This window comes from Arvicola amphibius, chromosome 17 (genome assembly GCF_903992535.2).
Source record: "Arvicola amphibius chromosome 17, mArvAmp1.2, whole genome shotgun sequence".
NCBI classification, from domain to species: domain Eukaryota; kingdom Metazoa; phylum Chordata; class Mammalia; order Rodentia; family Cricetidae; genus Arvicola; species Arvicola amphibius.
The window spans coordinates 41,118,023-41,132,747 of record NC_052063.2 but is presented as its reverse complement, the minus strand read 5'-3'; positions in this window follow the sequence as shown (position 1 = coordinate 41,132,747).

The following is a 14,725-nucleotide window of genomic DNA, read 5'->3' as shown; positions in this document are numbered from 1 at the left end:
TACCACGAAAGACCTAATTAACAGCACCCCCATACAGCAGGAAGAAGTTTGGAGAGATAACTATGTCCATATTCCCAAAAATTGTTTATAAATGTTCTTTTACACTTAAAGGAGGATATGATATAGATATGAATAATTTGCATTGGTATGGATTTTAAGGTCAATTTTTTATATGTATATGTATTTTTGCTCTTGATTAAGGTATTGTGATTATATAGTTCATTTAAAAATGTAATGTATAATTAGGAAATATAGGTTGTTAATGAATAATCATCAATAATAGTTAAGCTTGTAGTCATGTTAGTAGATTTTCTAGATATATAGAGATATATTTCAGTTAGATAGACATTCTTCATATCTTTCAAAGACTACAGGATATGGCATTTAATGTTTTAATAACTTAGGACTTTTCATGACAATGACACATCTGCTCCTGGCAGCACCAATCTACTTCAAAAGGAAGATGGGCATCGAAGAGGCTCCTTATGGAGTTTGACAGCCATTTGGGCAAGAAACTGCTCTTGCCTGGACTGTTGCATAAACTGGACACAGAGAACCCACAGAGAGAGGACTGCTGAACTTGCCTAAAGGTGAGATGGTCTTTCGAGGTTCCTGATTCATGAAAGAGTCTGCGAGATATTCTGCAGGACACATCAGATAGTGACTGAACTGTCGTCTCTGGAATTTCCTGCTTCATGGAAATGTCTGCTGTAAACTATGGGCCTGTCTGCTGAAGATGGATGCCCCAACGGTACAGAAAAACTTTGGGTGACTGTCCAGGCAGTGAGATGTCTCTGTCATTTCTAGAGTTTGGAAGTTGCTTATTTCTTGTTTGCTTAGGTAATATTACATCTTTCTGGAGTCTTTGATGGAGTTAAAGAATAGATAGATAGTTATGGTTTTCCTTAGATATGATAAAAGATAAAATAGATATAAATATTGTAACTGTAATTCTTGCTTGATAACTGTTTTGTTATATGAAATTTTACTATGTTAAAGTTAAAGCCTTTCTTTTTTGTTTAAACAGAAAAAAGGGAAATGATGGAGGACTCTCATTGGTTAATAAAGAAACTGCCTTGGCTTTTTGATAGGGCAGGATTTAGATAGGTGGAGTAGACAGAACAGAATGCTGAGAAGAAGGGAAGTTAGTCAATCGCCATGCCTCTCCTATCTGGGTCAGATGCCATGGAGCCAGCCACCAGGTCAGACATGCTGAATCTTTCCCAGTAAGCCACAATGTCGTGGTGGCATACAGATTATTAGATATGGGTTAATCAAGATGTGAGAGTTAGCCAATAAGAGGCTGAAACTAATGGGCCAGGCAGTGTTTAAATGAATACAGTTTGTGTGTTGTTATTTCGGGTGTAAAGCTAGCCATGCAGGAGCAAGGCAGGATGAAAAGCAGGCTTGCCCGCAGCTCCTTCTACAACTTCCTGTCTCGTTTTCCTGCCTATACTTCCTGCCTGGCCAATCAGTGTTTATTTAAAACATGATTGACAGAATACAGACAATTCTCCTCCACCAAAGGCCAGCCTGCTCTATACTGAGAGTTCCAGGACAACTAGGGCCACATAATGATAATGTTTCAATAACCAAAACAAAACAAACAGCACACACACCCCATACAATCACACAAGATCCAAACTATAGCACCCCTAAAGTGGAAAATGACATATGGAAGGAGACACTGGGGAGCAGCAGGGTGCATGGCAACCAGGTCAGGCACATTGAAGGCTGGAGAGAGGAGATGATGCAGGGTGTAGACGGAGGTCACAGGCCATGAGTCGACAAAAGGAAAATGTAGAGCCCTGACTGTGCATCAGTTTGATCTCAGTGCTAAGCAGACCGGAGTCAAAGCACCAGTTTGGGCCATTTCCAGGAAGAATTGAGGGTGGTACCCAAATCAGTGACACCTCTGGGGTCTAGGAGACCTGCCTATATTTTGAAGCCGGGAGAGGCCTAAACAAGCAAGGTAGTTTCTATTTTTTTTGTTTTATTTATTTATTTATTGGTACCATATGCTGTAAGAACTGACATACTTCTTCAGCCTGCTGATCTAGGGGTTTTATCATAAAGCTCACTCCACAGCGGCATGAGATATAATCACAAAATAGTCAGTGAATAATCTTGGGCTCTGGCTGTGGCTCAGAGGCAGAGTGGCTGTCTAGCCTGGGCTCAGCAGCCAGCAAAGAGAAGAAAAGAAGAAAAGGCACAGAATTTGAAGGGCCCTGTTAGTTGCATCCTTTCCTCGTAGCCTGGGCACAGAATAGGAGAAAATGAACCATAAACAAAGGAGGGAGAAACAGTGTATGTGCCCTGGACCCCTTCTGTGTTCTTGGTTCATGCAGAGAAAGGATTGGTGTCCAAGCTTCTTGCTGACATTGTATCTAGAATGTTTAATTTTAAAGTAGAGTTAATGCAATTAAAATAATTTGCAAAAATCTGAAGAGCCCCTCTTCTATCCTGTTTTTAAAAGAACCAAAGGGATGGTGGGATGGACAAGATGCAGGGAGAGTAACATACTTAGGACAACCTTGGTCCCCTGGAAGCCCTGGGCCCTAGAATTCCAGAGAGTCCACGGCTTGTGGATGTGATACCTCCTGCTATATGATTAAGTCCTGCCACAGTAAGTAAGTTCCAGGACTTTTGTAGGCTTCACCTACAAAAATAGCTTTGCACAACTAAGAATAGGACACCAATTTGACTTTGTCTTTAAATACAGGTCTATTTTAAAGAAAGCATAGGGAAGTCCCTGTCATCATACCCTACACATAATCAAAGATTCCTGAAATATCCTCAGATCTAAGGGCTTCGTAGACTGGCTTAGATGGGGAAGAGGTGCTACAAGACCTAAGGGTAAGGGCCCTTCAGGAGTGCTCTCACAATAATACACAATATTTTTAATTTTATGACACTTTGCATTGATAGCTATGGTGTCACCATAACAAAATACTTGACAGAAACAACTTAAGGGAGAACGATATTGTTTGGCTGAAAGATTCAGCTAAGACACGGTAGAGTAACTCCGGTCATGGTGGCAGATGTCTGTGCTGGAGGACACCTGCATCATGATGGACCAAGAAATACAGAGCAAGGCAGAAGCCAGGGGCTCCCTGTAATACATGCATACATACATGCATGCATACATACATACATACATACATACATAATATATATATGTGTGTGTATGCATGTATGTATGCATATGTGTGTATATGTATATATTATGTATATGAAAGATTTATAAGTATATTTATAATATAAATATATTATATATGTGTGTGCATGTATGTATGTATATGTGTGTATATGTATATATTATGTATATGAAAGATTTATATTATAAATGATATTATGTATTAATATAAAATTAACATAATAATATGAAGTTTTAAAATATTATATATGAAGGATATACGTGTGGGTGTATGTATATACTTCAAAGACCTACCTTTAATGACTGACCCAGCTAGGCTTCGCCTACAAAAATAGAATCAATAGGTAGGTCCAAGTGTTAAAGACATGAATCTGGAGGGGGGCCAGGTAATAACAGTTTCCTTCAAGATCAAAACAATTCTATCCTGCAGGAAGGCTGACACTCGAAATAGCTTCAGGAAGTCCCTGAAACTGACCAGATTCACCTGGCCCCTCCTTGCCACAGTAAGTAATAAAAGCTGAGAGTGCCCCAGATGGAGGAGAGCCACACTGTGAAGAAGACTGAGACCCGACCAGGTGCCTGGAAAAAGCCAAAACCAGCCCAACTACCAGGAAGAGGTTTAGACCGACTGAGTCACTGAGGAAAGACACTCTCCACTCTGTCGAGCTGCCTGCAGGCTGTGCACTGTGCTCCAGGTTCCTAGCTTTGTGGGCCGCACCATGGTGGGGGTGGGCTTTGGTGATGCGTCTGTCTGAGTCATTTCTGCTCCTGTAAGTAACCCCAATAAAACGCATTGGTTCCCCAAGCTGGCTTTTGGCGGTGTCTGTACTTTGGTCTGCCATGGGTTCCCTATCTTGGCTGCGTAGATATGTGCAGGCAAAGGTTGTTGCGCAATAGGAGTGCATTACAGATCCAAACCACAGCACGCTTATTGTGTTATTGTCTTATGTCTCTGCCTATATTGACCATCTCATGTAAGGGTACTATTACACACTAACAGTCCTTAACGATAAGGCTGTCAGAGCAGAAAAGGGTTAACTGCCTTACAAAGGTCCACAACAAGAGTCTACATACTGCTATTTTCACATTGGTCGTGACCAGCCAACTACCTGCCGGCAATTTCCACCATCTCCTTATCACCGAGTAAAGTTTTGACACAGATGAACCCTACATGCAGCGCCTCATGTCTAAGTGGCCACCTTTACCCCATTGCCCACGGCAAGCTTGCCTCATAGATGTTCAATGAGGCACAAAGCACAAAGCTGCATGCTTATGTCATAGGTGTGGGAGAGGAGGCAGTGGGTCAGACTTCATATTTTTTTGGTGGCTAATAAATCAAATTTAAATTTTTATTACATTATTTAGTGTGTGTGCGCATGTGTGTGTGCACGCATGTGTGCACATTGCCATGGCTCTGCCTAGAGTACAAACTGTAGTAATTGGTTCTCTCCTTCTATTACGTGGGTCCCAGGAATTGAACTCAAATTGTCACGTTTTGCTACAAGTACCTTTTCTCACTGAGCCATTTTGCTGGTCCTTAAATTTTTACAAAATTTCCCAAGGATTCTTAAAATCACATGCCCTAGACTAGTCAAATTTGTGATGTTTTGACTTAGGGTGGGGGGGTTCCTATGATTTCCCCCAAATTAGTTTGATCTTTAGAATCTGCCAGATTATATTCACATTAAACATATGACTAAACATAAGTCCATTGTTTCCTTTGACCTCATCATGGGGAATCGTTCCCCTGGCCTTCAACTGCCTGGAGAAGAGGTCTCCACAGCACCAGAAATGAGTGTTTTCTACCAACATGGCCTTGCACACAGTAATCTAGACACCAAGAGACTTAGAGGATTGCTTTTAATGAAAGCATACACTTATACCTATGTTCTCCTTCAAGTTAAAGACTAGGTTGACAGTGTGCTGGCTTACTTATAATCAGCAGCCAAAATCAATGACTACCACCTTCCCCCAAGAAAGAAAAAAACTAACCCAACAACAACAAGAAAAAGAAAAAAATTGGGGTTTAATTATTTGATCAGGAGCAAGAGAATTGTCTGTAGTGATTGAATAATCTCAGTAATGATTGTTTATAGCCCTACATAAGTTTTAAAACTTCCCCAGTATTTCTTTGATCAATTAAAATCCACTTCAAATATTATTACAATGTATTTAACGCTTGCCAGTCATCTTTCCGGAGTTGATATTTCAGAAGCCCATTGTTCATGAGCACCGTTTCTGGGGAAAGTCAGAAACAAGGAAGCTCTAAAGCAAACACTTGCCTTCAGCACACGTGGAGATCGTCATCTCCAACTGGCACAAATAATAGAAATTAGCCAAGAAATAATGAACCGCGGTAGCCAGAAAATAACTGAAATGAAAAAGAGATCAAGAGGGTTTGTTAAATGAGCTGTGTTTTGGGGAAGAAGAAATGGACAGCTTTCTTATGACTTAGAGGAGGCAAGAGATAAAGAAACTGGTGGGCTCTGTTGACCAACTCTGTAAGAGAACAGAAAGAGAAAAGAAGGAAGTAGTAGGTATTTGACAAAAGGAAGAAGAAAATGGAGTATGTGGGGAAGAAGGGGAGCAGGCGAGAGGAGGGGAGGAGTTTTATAGACTTTTTTATCAGAGTGATGAATCACATGATGAAGTGTTGGGTGACATCATGAGTGATATAACAGGTAAGAACGCAGAACACAGAAATGTGATTCGAATTTTGGTGTTGAGCTTCTCTCTTGTCATACGTGATGCCTGGACGAGTCTTCCTCAAGGGTTCTTTTTGCTTTTGTCTCCTGTCCTGGCTGGCAATGCGTCTGCTCTCTCACTAAGGAGACTGCTCTCTTTCTTCCCTCCTCTCTTCCCCTCATACTTAACTGACCTTTCTTCCTTGCCTAATTAATCCACAGTGAGCAATGAGCCCACCCACCCCACCGTATAATGCATACTAAAAGGAAGAATTCCTTACTAGCTTTATTCTGAACTTACTTGCCAGGCTCTGGGTGAAGTGTTTTGCCTGAGCCACCCCTGTATTCTCACATCAGTCAGTGAAGCAGACCCATCATTATCCTGACTTTAGAGACATGGACTCCCAGACTGAATGGCTAGGTGGCTTGCTTGCCAGTTGCGAGTGCATTTGAACTTGGGGCAATCTAATGAAGCTCATGCCTCCCTACCCAGCATGGGTTGCTAGCTGTTCCGGTGTTGTGGGGCATGAAGACAGGAAGATCCCTGTCTTCTGCTCTCTGCCTGCAAATTTTCATCTGACTTAGCAGTGCCAAACAGTGCCACCTTCGTCTTTCCCCAATGGCTATGAAACAGGAAGTTAAAGTTTCTATAAAGAAATTCCTGTGTCAGCATGCCCAGCATCAGGGTCAAATCCTTTCTGCACGCCTGCTTCCATGGTTCTATTTTCTAGTCTGTTCTCAATTTGTCTTCACTAACATGTTTATCTCTTGGCCAGAATCCCTCCCTCTGTCACGTGGTCTACTGTACCAGGCAGGGTTCTCTGACAGAACTGACAGAATAGTTTTATATACACTCAGCGGGGTTCATAGGAGTGACTTACAGGCTGAGGTCTGAGTAGTCCAATAATGGCTGTCTCCTGACGGAAAGACCAAACTCCATTACTTGTTCAGTCCATGAGGCTGGACGTCTGTCTCAGTAGTTCCTTTCTTGTGCAGGAAAATCCTCGAGAGCTGCGTGCTTTTAGTCTGTGTTAGAATCCTCAAGAAGTGGGTTCTACCACTAAAGAAGGGTTATCTTGGGAACAAGCCAGATGAACTTGCTGGCCAGAATGAGAACTAGCAGGCAAAATGAAAACTCTTCTTTTTTCCATGTCCTTTTATGTGGGCTGCCTCCAGATGGTGTAGCCCAAATATAGTGGGGGTGTTCTCCTGACCTCAGATTATCTGGATTTAGTGTGGGTCTTCCAATTCAAATAATCCAACCAAGACAAATCTCTCAAAGGTGTGCCAAGCTCTTTGGATTTTAGTTTACCCACATGTGGTCAAGTTGACTCCCAAGATTAGTTATCATAGTTATTAAGATAGTATATGAAAGAATGAAGACCTAGGGGCTCCATGAAGTAGTCAATCCAATATGAAAGTTGGCCTGGAGTTGTTCATTTTTGAGATGGTTAACTTAAACATCTTCAAGTTGGAATGTTGGTGAATAATGGAACTTGCTAGCAAATAATAAAATAATAATTTTAATGGCCAAGAATATGGTATGTCTCAAGTATTTGAAATACAGCATGTGTCCACATATCATCAAGTGAGTTCCGTCTCCTTTAAAGAAAAATGGTCAACATAAACTTGTGATGAGATCAGCCCTAGAGGGAAAGCTGTTATGGATTGAGAACATAGATCCCATTGGATGAGTAAACAGCCAAAATCTGGTTATTTCACACACACACACACACACACACACACACACACACACACACACACACCAAAATGGCCCTCCAAGACGAAGCGTTCTCTACTACTTGGAAAGACAGCAGAAAAGAGAAAGGCATTGGTTTTTTTTTTTTCTTAAAAAAACTAGATGGAGTTCTCCATGTAGTTAACTGGCAGCAAAACTTGTCTTAAACTCTGCAGGGACACTAAAGGGACTGTCCGCAAAGAGTGAGCTGAGGGCCACTAATATCCTGAAACCGAGAACATGCCAAAGACATCCATAGACATCCATGGGGCTGCATACGTTGGTGGCAACTTCACCAACTTTCCAATGACAGCATCAAGTCTCCAGGACACAGGGGAAGAAAAGAAGGGATTTTATAAACCTAGGTAAACACAAAATATTTGGTGCTGCAAAGTCCATGTGCTGTGACCCCGGCATTTTACTAATAAAAGACTTGCTCATCTCTTCGCTGTGTGTAAAACGTAGCATAAGGGTCACATGGTCTAAGTACCGTGTGACTCAGCTATGCACTAATAGTGTGCCCGCTGGCCTGTTTCTCAACAACTCCCTCTTAGTTCCTAACTCCTAAAATACCATCTTCATCATAGCCTTCCTAGAGGCTTCAGTAATATAATCTCTTTCTGATGCACACGACAGAATCTAGTACATAGAAAGGGCACAAGACATATGACTTAGTATCAGTTGATAGCCTTGTGGGTAAACATAGATGTTTCTGGATTACTACCTACCACAATTAGCAAATCAAGAGGGGTACGAAGGTGCCACTAAAATATACATCAATAATCACATTAAGGAAACTAAATTATTTTAAAAAACCTGCGAAGTATATAAAGGCCTTGTGGCCTTTCAATATTCTAGAATTTGAAATGTCAAATGATGATTTGTATAATAGTTTGCTGCGAGAGTCACAAATCCTCCTGAAGATGTTGCATTCATTTAAACTGATATAATTATCATCAAAGACAGGCACCGCACGCTGTAACAGGCATAACAAAAGAGCACAAAAGGCATTTAAAGCAATCCCCTCTCCTTCCCAAGTCTGTCAGCCCATTCAGGCAACAGATGTGGGGAACCCCACTTTGCACTGACCCCTTGCAACCTCCGCCACATGTTCACCACCCAGAGTGAAGGCTCTGGGAGAGGAAGAGATAGTTGATATCCTGACACCTCCATTTTGTCCCCTGACTGTGACAACTTCTGCCACTACGTATAACCGTGCTTTTAAATGGAGGGAAAAAGAAGTCATTTGACCACCTAAGAAGTCAGCTTTTAGAATGGTAAGAACTAACTCCACATGGGCATTTATTCTCTCAATGAATGCAAGGCAGAAACATGAAGAACGAAGAACCTGCCTTCCAAACATATAGGTAAATCTGGAAAAGAAGCCATCCCAAGACAAAGGGACTCCAAGAGTTCCCTGGCAGATGGAATTCTTCCAGATCCCCATCTGTGTTTGTTTTATTTCCTGTTGTGATAAATATTCTGACAAACACAATTTAAGGGTAAGGGATTTATTTGGCTCACGACTCCAGACTGCAATCTGCTATTGTGGGGAAGTCAATAGAGCAGAGACTTCAACAGTTACCCACATCACTCCCCTATTCAAGAACACAGAACAATGCAATTAGAAGTCACAATTAGTGCTCAGCCCCCTTTCTCCACTCTTAGAGAGCCTAGCAAACCCTGCACAGGGGATGGTGCCGCCCATTGTACTCAGAATAGTCCCTCACAGACAGGCCCACAATCTAACCTAACCTAAACAACCCCTCATTAGGACTTCTTCGTTAATTAAGTCTAGATTGTATCAAGTTGACAGTTAACACTAGTAACCACGGGGTCCCTGAACCAGCGTCCAGACACCTATAGGGATGGGTAAAGGTGAAATATCCCACAAAGTCTATTCAATCCCTGCAGATTTCCTCTGTTGAGTAAAGGTTTCCAAAGAGAATAATGAAGAAATGACTTGCTAGAAAAACTATGAGAAAGACCCAGGACTGTGTGTTGAATCTAGGCAGAGCCAGGCCTTTTGCTTCTACCTCTATGATTTCCGAAATATCCTTTGAAGAAATGTTTCATGACAATCTTTCAAAATGTCAACCTACTTTAGAGTCAGCAAGCATGCATCTGCCTTGTTCCAGGTTGTATGAAATTAATGCAAAGAACTTACACACAAAAATAATAAGAAAGCTGGGGCTTTCATTTTAAGAAATTTTGAAAAGGTAAGAAATGATGTATATTTTATTATTATTATGCTGTTATTACTGTATATGTGAATACAAATCAGATGGAAGTAAAACTTCACATATGGAAAATGAGTAGGTTCTCCTGTGCAGGGACGACCATTCTCAAAGCCACATAAGGATCTAATAAATGGGTTCTGTCGATAATGAAAACCATTTGCATGTAAGCGACAAATTTAGAAAGTGAAAGTTAGAAGCTAAAAATCAATAGATTTCTGTACATATGTTCTTTGGCTTTTACACAGGGCTGTTTGATAATACGAACTCAAGTCCAGCAATTTAAAATTAGATTTCATGTAAACGCCTATATTTCTGTTTTTTTCCTAGAAACAATGCAAAATTCCAACCCCATTAGTCTTCCTTCCATCTTTTACAACCATGACATACATGTGACATACGTGTGAGCCCCCCTAGCCCCATCTCCACCGTGTGCCCTCCATGACACCGCGCTCCCTACCACTTCCTGTTATTGTATATGCTAGTGTCTTTCCTTTCAGTGCTGCCTGCTTCTCCAGCATTTCTCTAAAGTTTTGTCATTAATGAAATCCTCTCACCATTGCTGTCCCATAGATGTAAATATATCCTCACACCCACTCTTTCCTCTGCCGATCTAAGTATTTACACTGAGTGTTCGAACCAATTTTGTTTATAAATACATATCGGTGACAAGAAACATTGCTTTGCTTTGTAGTTAGGTGTGGGAATTCTAAACTCATTGCCTGTTTGAGATCTACCTGTGCAGCTACTGGAGACAGCTCTATGGGACTCGTCCTGCACTGTAGAAGCATACCTTGCTTCCTTACTATTACCACTTTGTCTGGAAGTAGCTAAGGTCCTGAAATTTACGCATAAGTTTTCACAAATATGCTTTGAAGAGGGCAGAAATTCCCGTGTGTCTCACTAAGATAGAAGAGCTCAGGCAAAGAATACCTTGAGAACAGGAGTGAACCTTGAAACAGCCTGCTTACCCAACAGCGCTTCCTAGGTATTTGATATGCATCTGAACATACCTTAGCCAGCATTACATGTGGAACTTCGAACCTTTCAAAGGGTTTTTCCCATCTCAGCACAGGGCAGTTCCAGTGTTCTAGACATTCAGGCCACATGCAGTGAAGTCATTTGTGCTAGTTAGTTTTGCCAGCTTGAGACAACCGAGAGTCACCTTGAAAGAAGGAACCTCAGTTGAGGAATTCCCAGAGGACAGTCATCTGTGCCAGTGTCTGAGAGGGACTGTCTTGGTCGATGATGTCAAATGTGGGAGGCCTACCCTGGACCTAGGCTACACAAAGAAGCCAGCTGAGTCACCGATAGCAACTGTTTCTAGGAGATTGTGTTCTCATTTCCTTCTTGGATGAATTGTGACCCGGAAGTGAAAGCCAAATACACCCTTTCGTCCCCAGGTTATTTTTGGTCAGAGGGTTTTATCAGAGACACAGAAAAGTGAGTAGTACATGCTTCTTATTTTTATTAATATGTTTTATTATGATTTTATATATTATATAAACCCCATACATTTGTTTCTAAAAACTAAAAATACGATATTACAATAGAACATGGTTTTTTATTCCCCATTTGCTCTTCTTCTTCCATCCTAGCCATCTATAAAACCTATCAGTTTTACGCACAAAAATTCTACATTTGGCTCACTTCTCACTGTCGCTGATATCATCATAATCAAAGGCCACGCTGCTGCTCCACTGAGTCATGAAGAATATCTTACCCGGTCAGTGATGCTCCCTTACTGTCAGCAAAGTACCCACGGGGGTGGGGGGAAGAATCTCTTTCCAATGATCTTATACATGTCCCCTTCAGATGACTCTGTCACACTGCTTCTCAAAGTCCTCCGACACATTTCCATTGGCCAGAGTAAAAGTCAAAGTTCTTGGTGTTGCTAAAGGCTCCTAAGTGATGCTCACCCTCCATTTTCACCTTCGGATGTGAAGTACCATTCAGGCATCTCACTTCAGAGGCCTTTGTGATTGCCTCTCAAAAATACCACACTCACGGCTCAGTGGATAAGGCACTTGCTGTACAAACATGAAGGTGTGAGTTCGAATCCCCAGCACTCACACAATAGCTAGTGTTGCAGCCTCTGCTTCTAACTCCAGCTCTGGGGAGGAGGGGATGCAAGGAGGAGGAAGGAGATCAAAGAAGATCCTTGAGACTCACTGGCCAGTCAGCTCTAGCCAAAGAAGCAAATGCCAGGTTCAGTGGTAGAAAGACATATGTCAACATTTATCTTGGAGAGCCACAGAGGAAAACTGTGGAAGTCAATCTCTAGCTTCCACATGCTCAGAAATGGGAGAAAACACATGTGCACATATATGCATGTATGTAACGCGCGCGCACAAACACACACACACACACACACACACAAACACACACAAATAACTCACCGAATTCACTCCCACCCAGAGCCTTATTTGTATTAGCTCCTTGCCTTGACTGCTCTTCCTCTAAAAGCCCTTGCCTCTTTCAGCTCTTTGCTACACGGTGCCTGTTTGCTGGAGTCACCCTAGTTGCTCCACTGAAGAGAGCACACATGTCCACACACACACATACATTCACACACACACCATTTTTAGGTTCTCACCATCTGGCATGTCCTGTGTCTTTATTCACTTGTTTTTGCTTTGCTGTCGTCTTGTAGAATGCAGGCTTCTGGGAACAGGGATTTTCATTGTACTTCCCGCCCCCCCCCCCTGCTGTTTTTTAGTACCCGGAATACTTCATGGCAATGAGAGTTTCCTAATAAAGATTCAGTGAATAAATTAGGTAGAAATGCCATTATTTAAATTCTTTTATTTCCCGAGTCAAAATCCGTAAGGCAAAATGTATGCATTCAATCATGCGCGTGTTTATACAACCTTCAGAAGTATAGCAGCCAAAATAAAAATGTTTATTTCTTACATTCTTTGGACATGACCCGCAATTTCTAGTTTATCAAAACTATGGCCCTTTCGCTCAGTTCCAAGCAATTGCAAAGTCTATAGATGAATAAAGAAAAGTTTGTCCTTTGAATTGTGCCATAAGGGGCTCACTCTGATATTTCAGAGGCTGCTCACTAGAGTCAGCTGCACACAGGATCCTCAAGCATTTAAAAAAAGGTCCTTGATAGGCCACTGTGGAGTTGGGTGTGGCTCTTGGCCTGTTTTTACTCTGTGGATTCAGTGGGATCACTCACATTTGCTTCGAATGTCTTCCCATAAGACGCTGCAACTCTTGGGCCTATATCATTTTAAATGCACCTTACATCTTCTGAAGCAGAAGAAACAAAATGGTGTGAAAAATAATATAAAACAGGGGGAAAGTATACTGCCTTAGCCTGAATGATTATTAAATAAGGCCAAAGATGGACAACATATTTAACTTTCTAAAAGGTGTGGATTTGTTCGTGGGTAAAACACTCTGGTGCAATCCTCTGTTCTGACAAAACCCCATCAAAGAAGCAGCATTCGATCAAGGAGTGATCCGTTGTCAAACCTGGTCTACACTTGTAGAGCTGGCACTTGGCCATCTGACGGAATTCGCTTTTCATACTGATTTTCTTTAAAACTCCGAGGCCCAATTTGTCTCGTGCTCTTGCTGTTCAGTTCCTGTGGTTGCTCCTGATGTCCCTGATCCCAGGGCAGGCAGTGGAGGATTTGAACTCCCCATTAACCATTGAGAAAACCAAGGCAGATGACTGGTAACAAACAGTCGCACGTCCTGGTTTTGACCTGAGTACCTCAGCTCTGTCGTTCAGGTTCTGAATGATCACAGTACGGAGGGGAGGATAAAGAGAAGAGGATGGTAATATGCAAACTGAACTAAATAATTAAGGCATTTCTAAAATTCTACTTCAAGGTAGAGCATTCCTAGGGAAATGCCTTTTTTCCTACTGTCCCAGAGGCAGTTAGCTTATCGTCTAATAATAGAAAAAAAAAATGGCAGAAGGGCGTGGCGGATCCTGTGTGCTGGAACGTGTCTTTTTTATGTCCAATGCCCTGGACGCAGAAACAGGGTAGACATGGCTGAGTCCACACACCTGCCGCACTGATGGCCGAGTGCCGCAGGACAGCTGCTGTCTAGGCAGGAAAGGCGCAGGGCTCACAAACAACATGGCTTCACCTGTTCACGGGTTCTAATCACATGTGTCAAGTTGCCTCTGCCACAGATCTGTCAAACAATGATACAGTCTCCCCACTTGTCGGGCTATAAATGTGGGGTTTTGGTTTTGCTTTCTTGCTGGTCTTTTGAATATGTTTTTCCTAAGTGTCCCATAGAAATGCATCGCAATTAAACTGGAAAAAAACACACTCCCTGAAACACTTCTTCTCAAGCTTAAAGCATGACGTAGCAAGAAAGTTTTGAAAATTCATTCCCTCTGTTCTGTTTTTCCTCAAAGCCCGAAGGGGCAGAATTGTGACTACACTCAAGGTTCACTCCATATTATTGACGTTGGAAACTTGAGAATCAGAGAAAATTGTGCTCTGATATGCAAATCTGGCCCTGTTACTCCTATATTTCAATGTTTCCATGGCTTTGTACCACTCTCAGGATAAAGTCCAAATTCCTTAGCATAGGTTATCAATAGAGAAGAGCCATATTGTACCAGATCTTGAAGTGCCCTGGTCCTTCTCTGGATGCTGTCCATGTGCATTTCCCGTGCCTTCTTCTGGCCTCTTTCCTTTCCCTTCAGGTCTTTACATGGAACTCTCAGTTTCTCGCGAGCACTCCTTGCTAAGATCATCATATGTTGCAATAGACAGCATTTTCCAGAGACCCAGAATCCATAGGGTGTTTGTTTAGCCGTATAAAAGGAGACTTACTGTGGAGGATTTCTCATGTGATTACGAAACCAAGAGCCTGATGACTTGTCATCTGTAAGTGAGGTGGGGAATGATCGTACAGTTCCCATGGCATG